Raw genomic sequence first — 7,267 nt, forward strand, 5'->3', positions numbered from 1 at the left:
ACTCACATGCACACATGTGTGCTCGCTCTCTCTCTCTCTCTCTCTCTCTGGAAAAAAAAACTTTAAAATGGGGATGAGGGGCGCCTGGGTGGCTTAGTCGGTTAAGCATCCGACTTCAGCTCAGGTCATGATCTCGCGGTCCGTGAGTTTGAGCCCCGCGTCGGGCTCTGTGCTGACCGCTCAGAGCCTGGAGCCTGTTTCAGATTCTGTGTCTCCTTCTCTCTCTGACCCTCTCCCGTTCATGCTCTATCTCTCTCTGTCTCAAAAATAAATAAACGTTAAAAAAAATTTTTAAATAGATAAATAAAATGGGGATGATAATATTTTTGCGAGGATTAAATAAGGTATTCTGTACAAAGTACATGGCACATAGTAGGTGCTCAGTAAACATACTCTCTTACTCTTAAGCTGGGCAGTAACAAAACTATTTCAAATGGTCTCCAGCTTCTGCTTTGAGGCCTTTGTTAGAATAAAGACCCTGGGTCTGAATCCTGCCTCCTCTGCATGACCTTGGGTGGGTTATCTCATAGCTCTGCCTCAGTTTCTTCCATCTGTAAAATGGGACTATGTCGGTAATCTATCTTGGGTTGTCATGCCATAAACAGTCCCAGGAACACCATGAGTGCTCAAAAAAAACAAAAGAAAGAAAAGAAAAACAGTGAGCTTTTAGCATCATAAAACTCCTACTGTGTGCTAGCCAGGCCTCCTCTTTTGCAAATAACACCCCATTGAATCCTCACCCCTGGACATGAAGGGCTGAGCTGGATGCAAACACAGGTCTCTGTGGCTGCAGTCGCACCACCCATAGCCACTGCCTCTGTGCTGCCTCAGTCAGGCATGATTCTGGGGCCAAAGCTTAGAAAATCACATGGGCCTTTGCAAGGAGCCAGGATGCCACACTGCCACCACCATCCCCAGACCACCCCGAGGTTCCTTAAAGCTGTTGACCTCCACAGCAGATCAATTCCAAGCTCATGCCTGGAAGCCTGAGAGGGGAAAAGTGGTTGAGCTGCATTTCAAAGGCCTTCTGTGGCCCTCTACCCCGTGCCCACAGGTGCGGTCGGTTCCCCCGGGGATGGGTCCTCCCCTGGCCAGTTTGGGCCATAGCCTCTTCCTGCAGTGAGACAGTGCCCTCTCCCGTGAGGCTGTAGGGACTGACCTTCCGGGGGAGGCTTTCCCCCCCTGCCTTTTTAATTTCCTCTTCTGGCCTCAGGCTGTCAGCGCATTATTAAGTTCCGGGGAAGTCGGGAGCCAGCAGACAGAACCCTTGTGAGAACCCCTCCCTCAGGCTGAGAACTACGCCCTTGGTGCTGTGTCCCCACCTCCACTACCCACCCCGCCCCAGATCCATCCCCAGGAGCCTGCCTTCCCTGGGGATTACGCTGTCTGGGTTTCAGGGTCCATAGCTACAAACAGACAACCTTCATTCTGTGGGGTTTGGACTTGAGACAACATGTGTATACAGTCCGGGTAACAATAGGAAACAGATGATTCCTCCAAACTGAGCACATGAAGATGAATTTAATAAGGGTGCTATTGACCAAGGCAGGGTATGGGTGGGTGGGGAGAAGGGTGCAGCACCCCGCGGTTGTAATAGTGGGGAGCCGGGAACTGTTGCCTGCCCCAGTCTGATATGGGAAGCAAGGAGAGGTGGCCAGAAGGGACTGGCTGTGTGAGGAAGGTCCCCAGACAGGAGCCGTGACTGCTGAGTCTCTTCCTAAGGATTTTGGCTGCTAGTTTTCTGTCTCCTCTGAAATCCCCCACTGCAATGTGAGCATGCCTGAGAGTAGCTTGGAAAGCTTGATCAACACCCCAGAGTTGCTGCCTCTGTGGCTTCCGAGCATCTGTATCTCCAGCCGGTTCTCAGCTGGTTCTGGTGCTGGTGCTGGGGCTGCTGGGCCCTGTGTCAGCACCACGCTTGCCCTGTACCTGTCCTAGCTTGTCCTACCTTTTGGCTCTTTGGACCGAAAGGTCTTCCAGGGCAGGACTGTCAGACTCCATCCCTGCTGCTCTGTGCACCCCGTGTATCTGGGCCTTTGTCCCGCTGAATTCACCGGTGTTTGAATGGTTTGCAACTTGTCCCTGTTGACTATCGCCCAGATGCACCCATGCTGTATCTTGGCGGTCCCTAAGTGGCAGCTGTCGCCGAGATGGAGGTCAGCATGCAGGTTTATTAGGGTGTGCCTTTGGGATTAACACCCAGCGGAGCCAAGTGAAGTGAGCGGCGGTGGGCCAAGGGAGAAGATGGGTCATGAGGCTTTCATGGAAGCCCCGTGGGGAGTTGCCAGCTTGCTGGGATGGCCCTTCACACTGTCCCAAGTTGGGGGCAAGGATGCCAGACCTTCACAGCCTACACGTTCCCATCACCGGATGGTGGCCTCCGGGGAAGCAGTGAGACCTTGGAGGAAGCTCTCCCTGGGGCTGAAGGGATCCCTGTCCTTTATGGGACTGGCAGCTGAGGGCTCTCCAGGAGCCCTCCTAGCAGCCTCCAGTCCTGAAGCAGTCTGTGTGGCACATTGTGGCACCTGCCACATCATCAGAACCTGCCCACGGAGCCAGGGAGGGGACAGAGGCTTTCTCGTGGCCGCCACTGCCCTTCCTTCCCTATCCCTGAGTCCTGTGACCCCTCAACCCCCGGCCAAGAAACCCTCTTGGATCCCTCAAGTACACAGAACCCCCAGCGAAGACCTCTGCCCATGGTTTTGCCTACAGCTGAGTTCCAAATCTTAGTTTTGTTGGGCCCAGCCATCCTGTTACACAGAGAAGCAGAAGTCCCCCAGACCCTATCCTGACTCGTGCTGAGATGTGGAATAAACGCATCAGTGCTGTTATCCACCACTTGCGGTGATTACGGGGTCCTCCAGGCCTTCTGGAGGGGGGGAGAGGAAAAGGAAGGGTTGTGTCTTCTGTCATGTCCCTGAGGCCGGCAGTCCCAGGGAGTACATCTGACTCCTGTTTCTGGGGCAGAGTGTGGTGGGTAGAGGCTCCCTTTGGAGTCAGATTGACCAGCATATAAACCTCAGCAAGGTGACCTTGGATTTTCTGATGCCCTTGGCTAGGTAGTAACCAATACCTCTGAACTTGTCTGTCAAGTGGGGTGGCGGTGGCCACCTGGGAACTGTGTTGTGAGGATTATGGGGGGCCGGCCCCATGTCTCAGCTCAGGCAGCCAAAGCAGAACACCACAGATGGAGTGGCCTAAACAGACATTGATTTCTTGCAGTTTGGAGGCTGAGAAGTCCAAGGCCAAGGTGCTAGCCCATTCAGTTCCTGGCGAGGGCTGTCTTCCTGGCGTGTAGATGACCTTTTCCCTGTGCTCTTCTCCTCTTCCTCTTTTTTTAAGGACCCCAATCCCATCCTGAGGGCCTCACCTTCATGACCTCATCCAACCCTAATTTCCCCCCAAAGGCCCCACCTGCAAATACCATCACACGGGGGCTGGGGTAGGGCTTCAGCATGTGAATCTTTGGGGACACAAGCATCCAGTCCATGACACCGTGTATGCTTAGCCCAGTGCTGTGCATTTAGCAAGTTGGAGCATTATTATTATTTTCAAAGACAAGCCATTGGCTGAAGCTTCTAGAATAGCATCAAGAGCCTGGGTTGACACTCTGCTTCGGCCTCCTGTTCACTGTGTGACCTCGGGTTTGTGGCTTAATCTCTCTGATCTTAATTCTCATGGTGTGAGAAATCGGTATAAAAGTAGAACCATGGGGTGCCTGGGCGGCTCAATGAGTTAAGCGTCCAACCTCGGTTCAGGTCGTGATCTCATGGTTCGTGGGTTCAAGCCCTGCGTCGGGCTCTCCACTACTCTCAGCATGGAGCCCGTTTCAGATCCTCTGTCCCCCCTCTGTCTCTGCCCCTCCCCTGCTTGTGTTTTCTCTCTGTATCTCTCTCAAAAATAAACAAACTTAAAAAAATTCTTTTTTAAATAAAAATAGAACCAAGCCTCACAGAGCTGTGGAGAGGGTATAGTGAGTTAATAATATAGGTAACCCTAGAACTAATTCATCACTCATTCATTCATTCATTCATTCATTCATTCGCTGGCACAGAAGAGCTCATTCAGAGGGATACGGATAGTGAGGATACGGATGGTGGATGTATCAGTCTGCCCTGGCCGCCATAACAAGGTACCACACACTGAGTGGCTTAAACAACAGAAATGTATTTTCTCACAGTGCTGGAGGCTGGAAGTCCAAGGTCATGATGTCAGCAGGGTTGGCTTCTGCGGGCCACGAGGGAAGGCTCTGTTCCCGGCGTTCCTTGTGGATGGCCCTCTTCTCCCCGTGTCTTCATGTGGCCTTCCCTCTGTAGTGGTCTGCGTCCCAATTTCCTCTTATAAGGACACCAGTCACACCAGATGAGGCCCCACCCTCATGACCTCATTGTAACATAATTACCTCTGTAAAGATCTTGGCTCCAAATAGATCACATCCTGAGGTCCTAGGGGTTAAGGTTTCAGCATGTGATTGGAGGGCAGGGACACGGTTCAGCCCATCACAGTTGGGGAGGTGAAGGCATCCTGGAAAGTGGGAGTTGGGTAGGTCTTTGAGGCCAGAGGGGTAAACTGAAGCCCCTCAGGGCAGTGCCAGCCTGAGCACACCTACTGGTTGGTAGCACAGCCAGAACTTAGAGCTTAGGGATTTTCCATCCCGGCAACCTTTTGTGGACGGAGCAGGTGGGTCCTGGCGGTGACTGCACTAGCCACGGGGGGGGGGGGACGCGGGCAGACGGCAGGGCCCCTGCGTCACAGTCACTCTGGCAGGCGACAGGCAGATGGCCACCTCCGAGGGGCAGGCGGACGTTGGCAGGAGGGCTACAAGCTACCTGAGAGAGGGCTGGCCCCTTCGAAGAGCTGGGGCTGGCCCTGTGTGTGGGGTGGTCAGCTGCGTTAGCGCTCCCCCCCGTGCTGTCCCCTTGTGTGACACCAGGGCGGGCAGCCTGGGCCAGCCCAGTGGTACCAGACATTCTCACGCAGGATCAATGAGTTGGAGAAACACACTCCTGTGTGTTTCTCCTTGATCCCACACTCTTCCTGGACGATACCGCAGACACCAGAGGTGTGTGGGTTTGCTACACCTCAGGCAGTTCTCTGACGCCAGCCGGGTGGCCGCCCCTTAACCAAATTCTGACGCTAGCTGCCTGGAGTCAGTGTCAGGTCCCACAGGTTAGGGGCCCCAGTCCTGCAAGACTGTCCCCCACTTGAGGTGCAAGTCTCAGATTGTCACCTGTACTTCTTTGTTGGTTTTGTTTATTTATTTTTGAGAGAGACAGAGAGCGCGTGTGCACAAATATGGGGAGGGGCAGAGAGAGAGGGAGACACAGAATCCAGAGCAGGCTCCAGGCGCTCAGCTGTCAGCACAGAACCCAATGTGGCTCACGAACTGCAAGATCATGACCTGAGCTAAAGTCGGACGCTTAACCGACTGAGCCACCCAGCCGCCCCACCCCCTGTACTTCTTGATAGCCACATACTGGGGTTCCCCTAGCCCCCTCCTTAGGTTTGATCATTTGCTCATAGGAGTCAGGGAAACACTTAGGTTCACCAGTTCATGACAAAAAGGTACGATACAGGATGCAGATGAACATCCAGATGGAAGAGGTGCGTAGGGCAAGGTCTGGGGGAAGGGCGCAGAGCCTCCGTGTCATCTTGTGACGCCCTTCCGTCACCTCCATGTTCGGCAGCCTGCTCTCCAAGCCTCATACTTGGGGATTTTTATGGAGGCTTCATTAACACAGACATGGTGAAGAGTGAACTCAGTCTGCCTCCCTGTCCCCGTCCACGAGAATGAGGCATGGCGCTGAAAGTTCCAAGCTTCTCATCATAGCTTGGTCTTTCTGGTGACCAGTCCCCATCCCGAAGCGATCCAGGCGCCCGCCAGGCGTCATCTCATTAGAACAAAGCACATTCCTCTCACCCAGGAGAGTCCAAGGGATTTAGAAATTGTGTGTCAGGAACTGAGGTCAAAGGTCAAATGGTAGACTAGAAGATGCCCCTAGCGCTGTGATCACTTAGGAAATTACCAGGGTTTTAGGAGCTCTGTGCGGGGAACTGGGGGCCAAGACCAACAGGTATATGTTTTTTTATTATTTCGCGGTCAGCAAACTGTTGCCCAAAGGACAAACCCGGCTCTCCACTTGGTTTTGTAAATAAAGTTTTATTGGAACACAGCCACGCTCATTCATTGGCATATGGCTGCTCTCCGGATCCAAGGGTGAAGTTAAATACTTGAGACAGAGACCAGATGGCCAGCAAAGCCAAGAATGCTTACTCCGTAGATCTCTACAGAAACGGTTTGCAGACCCTTGTTTTTGTGCTTCTCTGTCTATAGTTCTAGGTACCAGGTTCACCCCTGGAACTTCCTTGTTGTGCTGAGAACAACAGTGTCTGCTGAGAACCCGCTTCCTGGTTCACAGACAGCTGTCTTCTCTCTATGTCTTCACATGACAGAAGAGGGAAGGGAGCTCTCCAGGGTCTCTTTCATGAGGTCACCAATCCTACCCATGACCTCATCACCTCCCACAGGCCCCGCCTTGTAAACCCCCATCACACTGGGGATTAGAATTTCAACATAGGAATTTGGGGGGAACTGAAACATTCAGTCCATTGCAAGGATTGTCCTCCGCAGAGCCTCAGTTTTCCCCCTCTGTAAATGGGGAGACTATTACCCTGAATTGTTGGGATGATCCCATGGGGCAAGGCAGGCAGGAGAGAACTTCACAAAGTGCCACACTCTCGGGACTTATTCTCTCCATTCTACCTGCTGATAGCCTCCACCTTGCTGTGCGGGCAGCATGGAGCCTGGAGCCTGCTTCCCCCTCTCTGACCCTTTCTCTGTCTCTCTCTCTCTCTCTCTCAAAAATAAACAAAATTAAAAAAAAATCAACTGCAAAATATTTATTTACATTATATTAACACATAGTATCCACACTTGTAAAAATTGTGGTAAAATACACAACATAAAATTTTGCCTTCATCATTTTTAAGTTTGGTAGTGCTGAGTAATTCACATTGTTGTGTGGTCAGTCTCTCTTCGTCTCACAAAACTACAGCTCTGTACCCGCTAAGTAATAATTTCCCTTTCTCTCCTCCCCCCAGCCCCTGGCAACCACCATTCTGTTTTCTGTCTCTATGAACTTGCCTCCTCTAGGCACTGCTTATAAGTATTTTGTCTCTTTGTGACTGGCTTATTTCACTTAGCGTGACATGTTCAAGGTTCACGCATGTAGTGGCAGGTGTCAGAATTCCCTTCCTTTTTTTTTTT

The sequence above is a fragment of the Panthera uncia genome (assembly GCF_023721935.1).
Source record: "Panthera uncia isolate 11264 chromosome D3 unlocalized genomic scaffold, Puncia_PCG_1.0 HiC_scaffold_8, whole genome shotgun sequence".
Classification (NCBI taxonomy): Eukaryota; Metazoa; Chordata; class Mammalia; order Carnivora; family Felidae; genus Panthera; species Panthera uncia.